Below are 19,639 nucleotides of genomic sequence, written 5' to 3'. Positions count from 1 at the left end.
TTGTGTGGCATTGTTATATTTCTAGTCATAAATCAAGGAATATCCATAAAACTAAAGCAAGCAAACTCTAAAAATAGAACTGGAGTATCATGCACAAAGCACCTTTTTAAACCATAATACACATGCATATATACCCCCTCCCATGAGTTTTATGGTTTATTTTGGAACCTCTGTGTTATTAGTATGCCGGCTAACCTGCATACTAATGTCCTAACCATTCATAGATGAAAAATTCAGAAGTCACTGTGGCTGATAAGATTTGAACACCCAATTTCAGCTCATCTATCTCTATAAATGCTGCATTCTTTCAGTTTTCCACCCCCCATTTTCCTGTTTGCAATCCAACATGAAATGCTGTAAAATAAAACATGACTCGAATTCATTTCCAAGGGAGTAGTGGAAAAGGGTAATTTGTTTAGTTTTATTTGTGCTGGATCAGTAAATTATTAGTAAATCATCATTAAATGTCAAGTAAAGGTTTCATCATTTTTAGCTATAGCCAATTCTTCCAATGCCAGATTATTTGGCTAGCATTTAGCAGACACCCTTATCCAAAAGTACTTACAGTCAGTAGTTACAGGGAAAGTCCCCCTGGAGCATATCAGGGTCAAGTGTTTTGCTAAGGGACTCTTCTGATCCTAGGCGAATGTGTTACACACTATGCTACTACCAGCCTTAACATAATCATCAAATACTTACCTTAACACATTACTCACCACAAAGTATAAACCATCTCTAATTATGTAATAAACAAGCCCAACAATGAATTATTCATTACTGAGCAAGTTTTAGTCAGTAGTGAGTAGTGAAACGAATGAAAGAATTTTCATCCTCTCAACAATAGCTGTTATTCAAGAAGTGTAATGGCACACCAGATGATGTAGTCACAGGTGCATGACATTGTGAAGAAATGATTTTCTGTTTTTTAAGAAACAATATGACATGATATTGTCACAACCATGTTGGCATGATGAGGCAGGTGCACGGAGAAGAGAACGGAGAGGTGACTAGGAAGGAAGGACGCAATCACTGACATCACGAAACCAGGGTTTAATGAGTGAAGCACAAGACAGGGGAGACATCTGAGACACTGGTAAACATGGAACATAACTTTAAAGACCTGACAGTGAACAGAAACTAACAGGGCAGCTTTATATAATTTACATAGGTGAAAACGATTAGGGAATATTTCACATGACAACAGTGAAACTCCAGTCCGGATCGGACCAAATACACACACGTGTGGGTCATATGGATGGTAAAAGGTGAAGTGGCATGAAAGGAACAGTCTGTCTCTACGTGGAAAATTCACACAATTCTTAAAAACTGAAAGCAACTATATATTTCACTTGATTTGAGCAAAACTGAGCAAACGTGTACAAATAGAAAACTACAATGAACGGTTTAGGTAAATCAATCCTTTATCAATGTCTGACAAAAAAGTTTTATGTCTCTTAAACATGAGAGATTTTATTTTTGCTGGTTTGTATTGGAGCCTAAAAATTTGGCACAATGCTATTATCCATCACAACTAAAAAAAAAATAAAAAATCCCAGTGAAAAGGAGGAGTTTTCACAGTTACTGCTGTCTGTCTAAACTCTCCTTCCTCCACCTCCTTCCTCTCTTAATCTGCAGTCTGTTCTCATTGTCTTGGCCCCCTGCCTGCCCATTTCCTCTGCACTGTCAGGGGTCGACCATGAAGCTCACGTCAATCAGAACTGCAAACTGTCCTTAGCAGCTCACTCCAATCACAGCTGGAACGAAATAACCACTGCTTGGCTGAAGACCACATCTGTTCTCCTGCACTGGATATATATCTGGTGCTTTCTCCGGGCCCACAGCAGCATCTGGATTGACATCAGGGCAACAAAGACAGCAATTGGGAAGATGGATCACATTTTAGCCAGGTTGTGTAAATGATCAATTTGTTTTCACATTGAAATCACAATTGTGTTTCAAACTTCACCTACCAAGAGCTGTTTGGGTCATTACGGCTATACTTAGCTCCAATCTATAAAAATACAGAGATCTGGAAAACACATGGAAGAAGTAATACAATAGGGCATGTAATTAGCCTGCACACTGGCCATACTGCTCTAGAATCTTGTTCCAGAAGCAAAAAATTCAATGTAACCCAACAAGTACAGTAAATTTATCATACATGATAGCAGTTTGCATCTTTAGCATATGTCTAGCCTAGTGCCTTAAGTGATTTTTTTTATTTTGAAATTAAACATTTTAACAAACATTAACACAATATTTAGCTCATAAGTGTACTGTGGACAGTGCACTAGCCTGAAGAGATTATATGTTGGTCTAGGACATTTGTTATCTACAGCAAGAGCAGACAATAAAAGTCTCAATAGAAAGATACAGTCTTGTAAAACGCTGTATTCTTATCAATGGTACAATTTTGATTGGCACCTTCATTATTGTTAAATACAGTAAAAAAATCAGGGTACAACATCTTGTAATTTTCAGTTCTTACCTGTCAGTTTGTACTGGGATAAGGTGATGTTGATACACAGACTATCAGCTTCACACAGCTGCCAGGATACAGAGACAAATTATAATGAAAATTCAAACTCCAAAAAGACACATTTGTATGCATTTGGTTTATATAATGATGAAGTTAGATGCATTATATAATACTCTGAGAATACTCTGTTTTAAGACTTGGTAATTGAACCAAGCAAAGAAAACCTGCAAAAAGTATCTTTTCATGAGGCTTTTTCATTGTAATTATCTTTTGTTAAACTGACTTTTAAGATGTACCATAACAAGAAGAACACTATAATTTAAACACTAATATTTTTGAGAATGCTAAACTAAACAATGAAATGTCAACTGAATGTGTCAGGATTGACTGCAGCTGTGCTCAACACCGGTGGCCAATCCTGACAGTGCTTAAATGCCGGATGTTTCCGCCCCTTCCAGGTCTCCGGCATTTTCGTGAACTTCAGTTGGTAACAGTGTTTGTAATTTGAGTTCTGGCAATCGCCACACGCCTACGGGTTAGTTTTAGTTTTTCTGTATTGTAGTTAAATTGTTTTCGGCCATCGCGCCGCTGTTTATTTGTATTTATTGTTTGTGTAGTAATAACCCCCCCCGTAAGTCCGTAGTCGTGACAGAATGTGAATGAGAGTTAGTCAATCACATTGTACAGTCTTTATAGCCACCACATAACACAGATGGTGTTTGCACCCTATTCAAACTATTTGTCCAATCTGTTCTGCATGAGATGAACTTGCTGTAGTACAAATTGACAATGTTTTCACATTAGCCTGACCCTAAGTAGCCTCAGATTTTTCTTAATTTTCAGAGCTGTAATTGGCCCATCCAAAATGGATTAAATGCATTATTTCCCTCAGAATTCTACACCCCAAAAAATTTGAAATCATAATGTCACTGGCCGTGTTCGGGGACGCATTCGCAGGCATGCTTGGAGCGGGTGGAGTAGTCGTTGTACTGGGAGAGGAGGACCGGAGGTGCTTGGCCAGTGAGAAGGTGGCCGGAGGTGAGCTGGAATGGGAGTGTGGCCATGGAAGCGGCGCAGCGCGGCGGGGAGGGAACTCTGGCTCCATGGGGGGTAACGGGGAAGATCGTATTAGCAAAAGGGGGCAGGCAAAAACTCAAGGTCAATGGCGGATGAAGGTCGTGGTCACACTGGAGAATCCGATTAGAGATCGTCGTCACAAGAGGGGCAGGCAAAGTTCTAGGTCGGGGACAGGCAAAGGTCGTGGTCATGGATATCAATCAGTCGGGCGTGGGAAAATAAGGCTGGCGTCTATGGAAGTATTTTCGTCAAAGAGCGGGCAGTGTCTCATCAGTGTCATCTAGCTTTTATACTTGGTGCTGCCCGCTCTCACTTCCGTTTCCAGGTTGCCGTCTCTCCGGCTTGTCTGGCACTCTCTGGAGGGCTGGAGGTGTATTGGCCGTGACACATAAGTATTCACAGCAGTCTGTGCACCTTTGTCATCAATGAAAGCCTCAAGTCTTTTTGAATATGATGGTGCAAGCTTGGCACAGTTTCACCCATTAATCTTTGAAGCACCTCTCAAGTGTCATCAGGTTGGACAGGAAGCATTGGTGTACAGCCATTTTAGAATTTCTCCCATTCAATTGGATTCAAGTCTGAGCTCTGGCTTGGCCACTCAAGGCCATTGTCCTGAAGCCATGCCTTTGATATCTGGGCTGTGTGCTTAGGGTCATACTCCTGTTGAAAGATGAACTGTGTTCCCATTCTGAGTTCAAGAGCGTTCCGGAGCAGGTTTTTATCCAGGATGTCTTTGTACATTGCTGCAGTCATCTTTCCCTCTATCCTGACTAGTCTCCCAATTCCTGCAGTGGAAAAACTTCCCAACAGCGTGATGCTGCCACCATCCTGCTTCACTGTAAGGATGGTATTAGCCTGGTGTTGAGCGATGCCTGGTTTCCTTCCTGCAACAAAATAAGACAAAATCTTTGTCTCATAAGACCAGAGAAGTTTGTTTCCCATGATCTGAGAGTCCTCCACGTGTCTTTTGTCAAACTCCAGGTGGGCTGCCATGTGCCTTTTACTATGGAGTGGTTTCTCCACCACAGAGTGGCTACTCCACCATACAGGCCTTTTCCCCCCAGATAGCTCAGTTTAGGTGGCCAGCCAGCTCTAGGAAGAGTCCTGTTGGTTTTGAACTGTTGGATGATTGAGGCCACTGGGACCTTTAAAGCAGCAGAAATGAACTGTCAACTGACATGAACTGTCAACTGTGGGACAGTATATGTGTGTGTCTTTCCAAACAGGAGGCACATTTTTGTGCTTCATGGCAAAGGTAGTGAATATTTATGTACATGTGCTTTTCCTTTTTTTTTAATTGCCTAATCCTCAAGTAAATATGAATTTAATCAATTTTGGAATAAGGGTTTAACATAATAAAGGTTGTAGTGTTCCTTCAAATACTGGTGCCTCTGTACTGCATTAATACAAGGCCAAAGGCACTCACCCTCATGCATTATTGCTTAAATAGCTCTCAGTTCCTTGATGGAAACGGATAGACTCTCCCAGTGCCAGTTTCGCTAGCGCTTGTTATGCAGAGCAGGAAGTTCAGAGTTAGTTCAGAGCAGGAAGTCAACTACTTGTTCCACTTGGGGGAGAATTTTGTTACTGCAAAGTTTCTGACTTCCATTGTAGTCATATATTTGGAGTAACCTATGAGTAACCAATCTTTTCAGATGTGCAACTTTTCCAGAATGGCAGCTGCAGATAAATCCACTGTACTGCCACATCAGTTCAATGACAATAATCTGTTTTTGGAAACATAATAAAAATCTTTCTAGAATTCTAGAGATGACAAGTCCTTCCCCTGTCTGTAAAACCTGCATATTTTTCATTCATTGTTGGAGAATTATTTTGAGAAAAAATACTCTTTTTGATTAATGAGTTATGTTTTGCCAACATTATGATATATCAGTGATATTCCTGCTCTTCCTGATCAGTGTGGCCTGTCTACATCATAACCACAGCCTCCTCACCAATTGACTGAGCACACATTATGTGGGGGTATGAGGGTAAGTGGCAATACAGCAGCCAATACCAGCACATACATGGTACACATGGCACTGGGTGGTAGTAGGGTGGTAGTAGCCTAGTGGGTAAGACACTCGCCTGTGAACCAGGAGACCCAGGTTCAAATCCCACTTACTACCATTGTGTCCCTGAGCAAGACACTTAACCCTAAGTTGCTCCAGGGAGACTGTCCCTGTAACTACTGATTGTAAGTCGCTCTGGATAAGGGCATCTGATATATGCTGTAAATGTAAATGTAAATGCACTGGCAGACCTCTGTTGAGCTTCCTGGCTCATAGGGAAAGAACTTTAAAGGTTTGAATTCGGTGGAAACATGCAAAGATCTAAAGTTGTCTTTAGCAGACCATGCCACTGCATATTTCTTTGATTAGTATTCATTTAGAGTCTCGTGCTGTGGGCGGTGTTGGTGTGGTGGCAGAGTGTCTGAGGGGCTATTTTTCTTGCTATTGGCAGATGTGTAGTTACATTTACATTTTCATTTTAGGCATTGGGCACCCTTATCCAGAGCGACTTACAGCGTGCTATCATGTTACCTTCGATGAAGTGATCAATTCTGGTTCACTAGGACCCCTCAACTATGAATACATTCTTTTTATTCACTCTGTTGGAGTTTCTATTCATAAGTCAGAAGGTTACAAGTTAATCTAAATATTCTCTAAAGAGGAAGGTCTTGAGCTGCCAATTAAAAATACTCAGTGACTGTGCTGTTCTAACCTCAAGCGGAAGTTCATTCCACCACTGAGGGGCCAAAAGAGAGAAGAGTCTAGATGAGTGTCTTCCTTTTACCTTCAGAGATGGAGGGACCAGGTGAGCAGTACTGGAGGCTCTGAGAATTAGAGGTGCAGTGCAGGTATAATAAGTAGCTGCACGCAGGTTTAATAAGAGCTGTGAGTTAAGATTGTGCTACTCAATGTTTGGCTTTGTAGGCCAGCATCAGTATTTTGAATCTGATGCATGCAGCTACTGTGAGCCAGAAGAAGAGTATGTAGTAGTGGGGTGCTGTGGGAGAATTTGGGAAGGTTGAAGATCAGTCGTGCTGCTGCATTTTGTATTAGAGGTCAGATGGTACATAGAGGTAGACCATGCTGATGTGAGTCGATAATAGTTGGTTGTCTATTACTACACCAAGGTTGGGGGCTCTTTTAGAAGGAGGGAGCTGTGAGTTGTCCAGGTAAATAGCAAGATCATGATGTGATAAAGGAAGGTGGAATGTATATTAGTTCAGTTTTGGTGAGATTGAGTTTGGGATGATGGGCTGCCATCCAAGATGAGATGTCAGTTAGACATACAGAGATTTTGGAAGATTAGTTGTGTGTCGTCGGCATAGCAGTGGTAGGATAACCCATGTGAGGAAAGGACCTCATCAAGTGATCTTGTGTAGAGGCAGAAAAGGAAAGGACTGAGTACTGAGCCTTGAGGGATGCCAGTGGAGAGTCTACGTGAGGCAGAGGTGGATCCTTTCCTAAGATTGCTTATCAAGGTAGGAAGCAAACCACTGCCATGCTGAGCCCCGGATTCCAAGGCTCTTCAGGAGTTGGCCACCCCTGATGAAGCATTTGAGCTACCTTTCATCCAGAATGTGGATGTTCACAGCATGCTTTAAAGGCTCACATGCTGAGTGATTATGTACATTTGAATAATTTTACATGTATAATACCTTTTCACTCACTCTGAAGGTAGTTATTCCAAATACTTTATTTTTTTAATCTGCTTCCTCAATTTCTTAAAAGGATTATCATACAGAATATTTAATTAAATAAACAGAAAGGTCTAACCAAAAAGCAAATAAGAGACAGATTTACTTGATTGTCTCCATAGTCTTAAAGAACAAAAAGGCAGTGATTAGTTCAAAATTTATTTTGAAAAAATAAATACATAGCATTTTATTGCTAATAAATTATAACAATACCATATTTTGTATACAACTTTTCTGTATGTCATTTCTATTGCAAATGTACATTTGAAAGTAATGGGAGATGATTAAAAAACATAATTTATAATTTTTTTCAATTCAGCCATTCACTGCCTGCCAGAACTTCATGAGGCTAAGTATAACAGGGGGGTGAAGATATGTCAGCTGAGGGTATCTGGGACAAGATGACTTTGAGGTCTGCTCCCTGAATGCTTATTTCTGGAGATCATAATATTCAACCAGAGCACATTTCTCATAAGTTCAAAAAGAAAAACAAAACTCATATCTGTAAACCCAGCTAATTACCTTCTGCCATTATGATATGTACATTAAAGTTGACTGCACAGGAGTTTAGTCTCAACGGAAGTGACCAAAAAATTAATGTTAAAAACAGATCTGTGATTTGGCCTACGTGTCTCTCTGCATAACCTATTATATTTGGCCCATTTACAGCATGCCATCCATTAAAGATGCCCTTGATGTCTCACCAGCATGTTTGACCTTGCACAATACTTGCCTGAGAGTACCAACACAGCCAGAGGGGACAGAGTGATCAGACAATGGTGGCAAAAATAGGCAAAAAAAAAGGAATTTGACAGGAGATGTGGTAGTAACAGAACAGTTAAAAAGGAGAAGGAAGAGAGAAAAAGGTCTGTCTTGCTTTCAGTGTCTCTTTACCACTTAATATGTATTTGATTAGCATTTGCACTTATCACTAGGCTACTTATGTTATGGCTAGAGAAAAATGGAGGCAAATTCATGCTGTGAATGGAACCTCATCCAAAAAGTAAAGCCACAGTAGAAAACAGAGGCCTGTGAACAAAAAACATGTTGTTATTTAAAAATAAAATTTTCACTAGTACTAAGTACTAGTGAACTAAGTACTAAAAGTACTAAGTACTAAGTACTAAAAACGCAAGGAAAGAAACAAGCATCGATCACAGCCCTAGGGTTGCTACTACTAACCCTAATTAGTAGTAGCTGTTGACGGCTCTACCAGCGCACTTAAGTCTTTGTTTATGGGGTTTCAAGTGTTTTTTCTAAACAAAACACATACGTTCTGTGCCACAAAATGAAATATATATATTGATGAGACCACCAGAGGGATCCTGGTTCCTGGAAGTGAGCTGCTGATGAAATGACCCAGCATGAAGTGTACCATAGGGTCACCACAGCCACCCATGCCATAACAGCTAAAGCTTCAGGGATCTTCAAATGGACCAATATCCAAACATGCTCTTTCCTACCACTTTACCTGTTGGACAATTTTTTTCTTAAACAAATCATTACCAACCCTGCAATTACACCTATTGCAGGCTCACTCTACCCTGGAAGGGGGCCTCTCTCTGAATCAATTCTTCCCAAGGTTTCTTCCTTTTTTTCTGTCTCTCCTATTTTTTTTTTTTTGTGGAGTTCTGCCTTGTGTGCCAAAGGGTCAACTGTAGGGCCTGTTAAAGCCCATTGAGACATACCGTATGTGATTATGGGCTATATAAGAAACAAATGTTGATTTTGTATATCTTTGTTACATTTTGTCTACATAAATATAAACCCCTTTTGTACTCAAAAGCAGGTATTTCTCATTGAATTGTGTTTACAGCACTCAAAAGCAGTCTGAGAGCCAAGCCATGATTGTGCAGTCTGTGAGCCAAGCTGATGTGCTGCATGCCACTCCCAGTCGGCACCTGTAAATTTACAACCATCTTTCCCTTCAAGATGAGGCCATGGCTTCTGCCATCGGGATGTTGACAGATCATTATGACTGTTGTTTTTATGTGGCATTTTGGCATCCAGTTGAGGTTACTTGACTGCCAAAATTAATGTTGTGATTTCTTTTAGGCTAGGTGTAGTAAATGCCTACATACGGCAAGTGTAGGTGAGGTGCACACATATGTATTGTAAGTTATAGTGCATGTGTATATATCTGTACCAATGTCAAACATATTCATTATGCAGTGCTTGTCCCATTTTTCTCCACTTGTTGAAAGGGAAGTGAAAGTGATATGCAAAGGACAGCACAATGAAGTGTGCATTTAACCCATCACCCTTTTGTGAGCAGTGGGCAGCAAAGATAAGCACCTGGAGAGCAGTGTGTGGGCACAGTACCTTGCTCAGGTATATCTCTATTATTATTTAGTCCATTTACAACCTCCCCCATCCACTGGCAGATGGGGGTTGCAGAGATAGCAGGGAAGACACAGAATTGTTTCTGTGCTGAGGTTATCAAAATTATATTTGTAAATATTAAATGTATAAACAATAAGACGAAATAACATAATCAAACACTTAATGAAATCTTGGCCTGGGTCGGGTTGTAGATTTGTTATATTAATTTTTTTTTTTTTTTTTTACGAAATGTTAGTTTGATTAGGAATTCTCGGCCACCATCGTCAATTGATGCCTTTTATCATGTAAGAGATGTTAAAATGGATGCTGGCAAGGTGAAATGATTATATTTTAAACCCACACATTTCCTTTCCCTATTAATGTTGAGCTTGGGTCGAGTCAGGCTTAACTTTTTAGGGACAATTGAAGTGATTGTCATTGTGAAACACTGTACAGTACACAGTGACACAACGAAATATGTCCTCTGCTTTTAATCCATCACCCTTAGTGAGCAGTGGGCAGCCATGAAAGGTGCCCAGGGAGCAGCGTGTGGCGACAGTGCTTTGCTAAATGGCACCTTGGTGAATCAAAATTCAAACTGGCAATCGGGATTACGGGTCCGCTTCCTTACCCACTAGGTCACCACTACCCCTAATAATATAGACTCTATATAGCCCGCAGAGTAAAATACAGATAATAAGAACAAAAACTATGACAGATGATTTTTAATTTTTTTGCAAATTAAAGTTTGTAATTAATAATTTTATTATTTTAATGTCTGTATGCGAGAATGAATTGGGGTTGGGCAGGGTGGGCTTCAGAGAAAAAAAGTTGGTAAACATTGCTCTAAACCACTACAGACTGTTCTGTGTTCTGTGATGTGTCAAATGCTGTGTATTTATTTTGTTAGTCTTCTTTTAACCTTTTAACAATGAGATTTCTTTGTAAGCACTGTGTGAATCATGGCTTTTGCTGTAGTTGGCAGATAAATGTCAAAAATAATTTTAAATGAATCACAGTATCTTTAATTGATGACAGGTATGTATCAATGAAGACTGAACGCTGTGATTAAATCAAAATGTGCTTCAACAAAGCATTATCTTAAGGGAGTGCACACTTAAGCAACCAGTAAATTTTTCCCTTTTAAGATTTTATGACTTTTAAGATGTTTTTTTATATTTTCACATTAAATATGGAAGGTGTTTTGAAATGATTGAAATGAAAATTACAAAAACATTACATTTTAACAGGGGTGTTAACACTTTTCATACACACTTTATGTTCAAGTAACTGTTCATGAATTCACATGTGTTTGTCTTCTCTTGTGTGTTGTGCAGAGTGGCTTTCATAACAACTGATAAGGATTAGAAGGTGCCTGCCCTCTGTAACTGCCTTCAGCAGATCCACCAGCATGACATTGAGTGGTGAGGAGGCTCTTTTCAAAAGAAGCTTACCATCTCAACCCAGGCTCCCGAGAAGCAGGTAATTCTTGTACACTTTAAAGCTCTGAATAATATTCAGTTTTTTCCTGTTGGTGTATATTTTTATACTGACTAATGATTCTCACTTGAAAGTGAAGTGATTGTCATTGTGAAACACTGCAGCACAGCACATGGTGCATTTAACCCACCACCCTTGGTAAGCAGTGGGCAGTCATGAAAAACGTACAGGGAGCAGTCTGACAGTTTGCTCAGTGGTATCTCAGTGGCACCTTAGCATTTTGGGATTTGCACCTGCAATTAGCCCTTAATGGATCCATGTTTAAGTGCATAACAAAGGTTAAGGACTTTAATTAATGTCATTAATGACAAAAAAAACTCTTTGCATAATCTACCTTAAACAGGTTCCCTAGAGGCATTCCTAATGTAATATTTAAATAAATGCCAACCATATTTAAAGAGTCTATCTACATGTTTGGATTGTTATCAGATGTGGTCCCAAAATGTGTGACTATATTGGCAGAATTTCATCAAGATATATGGATTAAAGAAAAAAATATCTGACTGAAATGTTTATTTATTTATTTTTGACCAAATGCTCTGTGTCGTGGGCTTAAAAAGTAGACGTAGTTAACACCATTACTGAGCACCACCTTCACCACCACACCACTTAATGTCTTTTTGAACTATACCTCATTATTTCAGTTAACAAACTGAAAAGTATGTCTATATAGGTACAGGAAGTATCATTGCTAAATGCTCATCAAGGTTGTGTCTAATATAGTGCAATGAATATCAGGCTATAAATTTAATACAACTGTATATTTATAGTTACATAAATAAAATTGCATGAAATACTTAAACCAAACCTTTTAAAACAGAATTCAGGTTCCATAAAATGAGAGGCAAATGCTGACAATACTCACTGTACAACCTTGTGTTGACCTTGGCCTGAATTTTCATAAATATTCCCCACACGCAAAAAATGGGCAGATAAATCAGCAGTGGTCCGAAATAGAGGACAAAAAAAGAAGTAATATGCAAGAAAAAATGAATAAACAAAAAAAGAGTGAGAACAGGCAGCACACACCATGCACTCTACTATGTCGGCAAAACATTACGATTAAGATGAGGTATTGGCATTAAGATAAATAATCTGTGTAAGAGTTTTCGTGTGTAATGCTTTCATGACATCATTGTTATAAGATTTATTGCTTCCCATTACTGTGGGAAATTTAGGCTTTAAATTTAGTTTTAATGATGCATTGCTTGCATTTTGGCTAGTGTGAATTCAGCTCTTGACTACAATATGTCTCTACTGGAAGGACAAAGCACAGTGCTTTTTTTCAGTTTGGCAAGGTCCTGAGGTGTGACCTCTAGTGTGTAGCCCAGGGAGTCTCACCATGAGCATTGGGTACAGGCAAAGATGAGAAAAGATGTTGACCATGCTATGTCTTTGCCATGAAGCTCAATACTGAGCTGAAAACCTCCCCAAGAGCACTCTTAAACTGGGAGTGACTGTTCATCTTTCAACAGGACCTTAAGCACACAGTTTTTTGTTTTTTTTGCCAGTAAACTTTTTTTTTAATTGTGTGTTGAATTCTGAGGCAAAAAAATGCATTTAATCCATTTTGGAAAAGGGCTGTAACATAACAGAATGTAAAAAAAAGTGAACTGTGAACGTTCCAGATTCACCATAATAGCATCAAGTCTGCATTAGGACCAGCCTATTTAGAGCGACTTAAAATCAGTAGTTACAGGGACAGTCCCCTGGAGTAACTCAAAGTTAAGTGTCTTGCTTAAGGACAAGGTATTAAGTGGGATGGAACCTGTGACTTTTTGGTTGTCGTGTACCCCCAATGTACCCACTTGGCTACACCCACCTGGCAAAAATAATTCTGTAAAAAAACATCAAGCCTAATGATTACAAAAAAGCATTAAAGAATGTAAAACCATGTTAATAATACAAATATTTCTGATTAAATAGTACTTTAATAACTAATAAACAGTGATAAATAATATCTGCAAATGACTCATTTAATGTTGAAACTGGCCAGAAATTATATGGCAGGTATCAATATTGTTTAGGATTTCTGTATTATTTATCTGTATTTTATTTTAATGTGCTTATGAAACTGTATGGTGATATGTCAGTAGTCACCCAGAAGTTAACACTAGACTGTATTTTGACACAATTCGGCAGGGTACACATACTACCTTGGAAAATTAGAGTAGCATGAAAATTAAAAAGTCTAAGCTAGTTAATGTAATCTTGATCCATAGTTGTACCCAGTTAAAGCCAGAGCCACCCTGGCAGCTGTTTTTATGTGGGACATTACTGCTATGACCTGAGTTCATCATGGCTCAACTATTGTCTGATAGGGACATCTGGAGTGACACTAGGAAGCAGCTGTGCAGGCTGTATAATAGATGGCCCCAGCCCTGTGGCCATATGACCCACATCACAGTTACCATGGCAATGGGGTCTTGGGAGGTGACGGGAAGTCTGAGACAATGGCAAAACTAATCTGACAATGTTTGCACAGAAACACACAGTCTGCCTCTCTCACACCATCCTTTTCTTTCTCATGCACAGAAAGGTTTCATGCCCTGTCATATGGAAACATCCCCTAATGAGGGTCACACAGGTGTCTGAGAAGATTGACAGGAGACAGGTGCATTTCATAGCAGTCCATTCATAATACAGTGGACAGGAAATGATGGAGTCATCAGAGCAGACAGCAACACCACAGAAGCGGCACAAAGCAGTTGACCTGCGTTGACCCCTCTAAGCTGCCTGAGTCCCCCCAAAGAATTGGAAGAGTAAGATGGAGCTCAGGCACTTGATCCCCTAGAATGTTTTGGAAAAGCTATTCTCAGTGCCATAAGCACTTCACTTAGTACTCTTGTCGTTGACCTTGTTTTTTTTTTTTGGTTTGGTGGTGGTTGGTAATTTCCCCTCATCCTAAAATCATGCTGGTGCACTTAAAACTACTGTGAACAGTAATTACTGTTCTGATTAGCAGTGCTCGTTAGTGGTCTTGTAATTGCTGAATTGTCTCTTAGCTCTCAAGAAACCGATTTCACTAGCACTAAATGGCTGGAGAGTTCTACAATATCCTCAGTGTACGACCACTAAATCTGCACCACGGTGCCACCGGCCACCGGGGAAAGGGTGGGTGGGAAAGCGGCACAGTGCCTCCTGGGCGGCATCAGGGTTCTGTCAGAACGGGCATGAACAGACAAAGACTGACCAGAGCGGTGTGCACCTGCAGACGGTGGACAAGATGCCGGTCCCCCAAGGCTGGGCCATGCTTTGGTCTGGGCCTGAAGCCGTCAGTGAAGGGCAGCTGCCACTCGCCCTTATGGACTCCCCCCTCCTTTCATGGACTGTTTTGGGTAGCACGCCGGAAGTCGTGCCTAGAAGGGAGGGTAATGTCATGATCCGGTCCAGCAGGGACCACTCCGGGTCCGGATTGTCATGTTAGTTCTGCTACCTGAACGCCTGTCATTGCTGCCCACTGCTCAGCAAAAGCAGAGGATACAACGCAGTGTTTCAGAATGACAATCACTTCACTTTCACTTAAACCTATAACAGGTCCCAAACCTTTTTACAGAAAATTTAGAACAACATGAAAGTATGGTAATAAATCTACCTCTTTGAGAAGAAAAATACTTTTCTTCAACTGAATTTACAAGATCAATTAGTATATTTTAAATATATATATATACATACATACATACATACATACATACACACACACACACACACACACACACACACACACATATATATATATATATATATGTGTGTGTGTGTGTGTGTGTGTGTATGTATGTATGTATGTATGTATGTATATATATATATATATATATATAATTATTAATCATTAATTTTCATGCTGTGTTACTTATAATCTATAATCTACATTATTTTCTTTTTAAACAGCTTGTAAAATATTTTATGTAAGACATCAAGGAAAATCATTTGTGTGTGTTGATTCAAGTTTGTGGATAACCAATTCCTGTTATTTAAGAGACTGCTCTAAATCTGCTCCAAATCTTAAATCAACTCAATTTATATAAATGTTTATGTCATTTCACCAATCAACAACTCATAAGATGTAATTTTAAAGGGCAGTGGTGACCTAGCAGTTAAGGAAGCGGACTTGTAACTGAAAGTATTCTTGAGCAAGGTACCATCCATTTTCTGCTCCCCAGGTGCCTTTCACGACTTGCCAAAGTTTACTAAGGGTGATTGGTTTGATGCAGAGAACACATTCCATTGTGTGCATTGTGTGCTGTGCTTGCTGTCAATTACAATGACAATCATTTGACTTTCAATTCACTTTCAAATGAAAACATGTTAGATTGCAGGATTCCATGTAACAATTACACACTAGTTAAACTCCTTATCTTTGGAGAAGAGCATTGGGCCTATACCATCAAAAGACCAGATCCTGTAGGGTGAGAGGGGCAGTCTGCAGGCTAAGCTGACAATAGGGCTGACAATCACAACAATCCCATTAGCCACTGTGTGTTGATAACGACCCACGCAGTCATATGACCCCATCACAACCTGTTGCTTTTGTCTACCAGTACACTCAGGTTGGTGCTGCTTCTATTCTTTCCAAGTCCTGCTCTCTCCTTATTGTATGAAAATAATGCAGCTGGTTTCACGTCGCAAAGTGCACCCATGCTCTCTCTCGGGCTCGCGCTGTGGCTCAGCTATGCGCTAAACGCAACCCTACAAAAAAGCCAAGCTTTTCCTCTCCCTGTCCTGTTAATCCCAAAACTGCAGCCAACGGTCACACTCCTGATAAATTCTGAACAAATTAATTAATGTACTAAGTAATAATATGAAAACTAGAAAGCAAAATTCCAGAGGGAATTTTGATGGGCTTGTCCGAGCAGGTGTGGTCTCTTGAGCTGGTGTCAGCTGTAAGAGCAGGTGGTATTATTAAAGTAGCCGATGGAACATGCGGTCATGTGAATGCTAATGCTAGCATGCTAACAAAAAAAATGCTAATAAGTGTCATGTTAAATTTGGTGACGTTTGTAACATTGAAAAATAAGCATGTTAGCATGCTAATGCTAGCAACCTAACGTCAAAAATGCTAACAAGGCGTGGCAAAGATCGTCACATTAAATTTGGTGAAGTTTGGAGCATTGAAAAACATTCAAAAAGCATTAGCATGTTACCTAAGTGTAATAAGATCAGGTGTTCCTATTAAAGTGGACGTTCCTAAAAAGTGGCCGAAGGACCGAGCGTACCACTTGTGGCGTTCTTCGGTACAACAACAAGTGCAAAAAAAAATTGCTTTTTGTTTTTTCAAATTTGTGCGTAATCCATAAATCGGCAAGCCATATGTTAAAATGACGGTCTACGAGACAACATCAAAGACTTCTTTGTGTGTCAATCCATCTGGACACAAACTCCAAAAAAGTCAAATTTTAGACTAATAAACGCGTTCCAAAAACTTTTAGGGGATATGAGCACGAACCGTATATCCCACCAAGCCAAGTCATACGTCAAACCGTGTGAAACGAAAAGTCGCATGACCTGACATAAAAGGTGTGTGTGCTTGATCGTGTCAGCGCACATTCCAAAAAAATTTTTCAAATCTGGTTATTGTGCATTATTTCTGTGTGTTTCACAGTCTTACAATGGCAGCCTTGAATGTAACACATGTACTTTTTGACTTTATCCCATTTTTCCAGGTTTTACCGACCTCTGTTGGCAGCACCAACACGTCCCATATGTCAGATCGTAGGGCTTGGCGAGGCCTTCAGCCTTGCCTTGATTCCCAGGTCACTACCTTCAATGGCTACCCACAGGGAGCCAAAAGCTTGTTCCCAGCACAATAGAAAATGGTCTTTCATACTGACAGGCCCAAAATATAATTAGTCTACAAAACACAACAGAGAACAAAATGCACACAAAAGATACACAATTTACTGTAAGTTTAGATTACTGTGCAATAACGTACTCATTGACTCTTAACATTTAACTCTAAAATAATGTGCAATGCTGCTTGAGCCATTACTGCATATTTATTATTTAGTAAATTATTATTTATTAGTTATTTATTATTTTTTCCTATTTACACTCATAAATGTATGTCTGTCTCTCTGTGCACTTGTTGTATACCTGTCTCTCTGTGCAGTTGTAGCATAAGCAATTTCCTTCGAGATTAATAAAGTTTTCTTATTAGAAGGTAAATGCATAGTGAACCATAAGTGAGAAAGTGAAGTGATTGTCATTTGTGATATACAGCAGCATAGCACACAGTGCAAACAGTGAAATTTGTCCTCTGCATTTAACCCATCACCCTTGGTGAGCAGTGGGCAACCATGACAGGCACCCAGGGAGCAGTGTGTGGGGACGGTGCTTTTGCTCAGTGGCATCTCAGTGGCACCTTGGCAAATCGAGACTCGAACTGGCAACCTTATGGGACCACTTCCTTAACTGCTAGGCCACCACTGCCCAACAAAGACCCAGGTTTAAACCCCACACACTTCTAGTGTGTCCCTGAGCAAGACACTTAACCATGTCTCCAGGGGGACACTACAGATAACTACAAATTGTAAGGTGCTCTGGATAAGGGTATCTGATACATGACTGTAAATGTACAGTCGTGGACAAGAGTTTTGAGAATGACACAAATACTGATTTTCAGTATTGCAGTTTGCTGTTTCAGTGTTTTTAAATCTTTTGTTCAGTTCAAAGGTTTTTATGGACAGTCACATCAAGTTTATGCAAAGAGTCAATACTGTCAGGTTTTTTTTTTTTTTTTTTTTTTTTTACCAAGACCTCTGCAATTGGAATACTGTCAATCCACCTCTGGGCCAAAATGTGACTGATTGCAAGCCATTCCTTTAAATCAGTTCCTGGAGTTTGTGGTATTTTGTTTGTCCACCCACCTCTTGTTGATTGACCACAGGTTCTCAATTGGATTAAAGTTTGGGGAGTTTCATGGCAATGGACACTCTGCTGGTTGAGAAGCAGCGCCACACATGAATGGTCTCAGGATGCTTTACTGTTAGCACAAGACAGGACTGATGGCACTCACCTTTTCTTTAAAATTTTTTGTAACACAATTTTTATGTAACACAATGATGACTGCACATGTTTTTTGGAGGTACCATGGTTAACAGAGGAAGAACAATGATTTCAAGCATCACCCTCCTTTTAAAGCATCCAGTCTGCTATTGTAACTCAATCAGCATGACAAAATGATCTTCAACCTTGTGCTTGTCAACACTCTCACCTCACCTCACTGAAATGATCTCCTTTTTTTGGCAGGGCTGAAATACAGTGGAAATGTTTTTTGGGGGAGTTTATCTTCATGGCAAACAGGGACTTTGAAATTCATCCTTTCAGGAATATATGCAAGTTGCCATTACAAAAATGGAAAACCAGTTTTTGTATCATTCACAAAACTTTTGGAAACAACTGTAAATGTACTACTTTAGCTTTAGTCTTTGAAATCTTTAATCATTCAATTCTTTGAATTTGATCTAAGGATACAGATCTATAAAACCTAATAATGTACCAAAATACCAAACCTTCTGTTAACATGTCAAAAATTGTGACAGTTAGCAAACCCTAAACACAGGACAGGAAACAAATTTTGTTGATGAGAGCCTATGTCAGCTGGGTCTAAACAACAAGTTGTCATAAACAACAAGTTATTGCACTTTATACATTATAGAGCAAAACTGACACAGGGCTATGAAATAATAAGTCAAGTTACATAATAAACACACACACACATACACACACACACATTCACACTCTTACTTGTTTTCTGGAGAATTTTCTCAGAATAGTTGCACCTGATGCACCTGTAAGAAAAAAAGACAATATAAGACTAAATGTGATTCAGTGGTGACCTTCGTTTATTGCTACTGCAACCATTGCCAAACATGATTTATGACTGTCAAGGCTGTCCTAATTTTGTTGGGCAATGACATGAGCCACAGCCCACACCACGAGCCAAGCATCACACCAACATGCTCTCATCTCTTTTTGTGATCCTGTGAAGAAAGCTTAAGCACAAAAGAAAGAAAGTGAAGAAGAGGGTGAGAAAGTGACAAAATCAGATTGAAATGTTTTCATTTCAGTTTAGAGCCAAACCACTTTCCCTATTCACACATATTTTGGGCTATGTTGGAAATGCTAAATGCATGAATATTTGGGGGTGTATTTTCAAACACAGTGACTTTTGAACACCTTGTTATAGGAACACCTTGTTATATTCCAAGTACTAACTAGATTCACTATATTTTTCTGGTTAAAGGTTGCAACATTAATGTTAACATTACTTAATGTGCAATGTTAACAAAACTGAAAAATAAACATGCTCTACAAATATTATGAGGTTGTGGGTTGCATTTTTTAAAAATATTGTGCTTAAATAAGTGTTCTTAAAAACACTTAACAAAAAATGTGGGATGTAATGTCACCTTTGTTCACCCTCTATAAAGAGTATGATTGTATATGCGTGTCTCTGATGACAGTAGGGAGGCTGTCAGTTTATGCTGAACCCTTGCCTGCGGACAGATGGTTCTCTCGGACCCTTGGATGTGAAAGTGGCATGTTGTTGCCAAGTG

The 19,639-nt window shown here is 39.5% G+C and overlaps 1 long non-coding RNA gene across 1 annotated transcript; it reads right to left on the bottom strand.

Moving 5' to 3' along the window:
* Positions 1-1,149: 1,149 nt before the first annotated feature.
* LOC114796401 (uncharacterized) lies at positions 1,150-18,952 on the bottom strand. The gene is made up of 5 exons (XR_003750717.1): positions 18,828-18,952; positions 14,278-14,443; positions 2,489-2,546; positions 1,971-2,029; positions 1,150-1,847 (listed from the first exon to the last, which is right to left on the bottom strand). It is a non-coding gene; the product is annotated as an uncharacterized LOC114796401 (long non-coding RNA).
* Positions 18,953-19,639: the final 687 nt, after the last annotated feature.

The sequence above is a fragment of the Denticeps clupeoides genome, chromosome 1 (genome assembly GCF_900700375.1).
Source record: "Denticeps clupeoides chromosome 1, fDenClu1.1, whole genome shotgun sequence".
In the NCBI taxonomy this organism is placed as follows: domain Eukaryota; kingdom Metazoa; phylum Chordata; class Actinopteri; order Clupeiformes; family Denticipitidae; genus Denticeps; species Denticeps clupeoides.
Note: the sequence above shows the minus strand (reverse complement) of the source record. Positions and strands in the feature narration are given on the sequence as shown.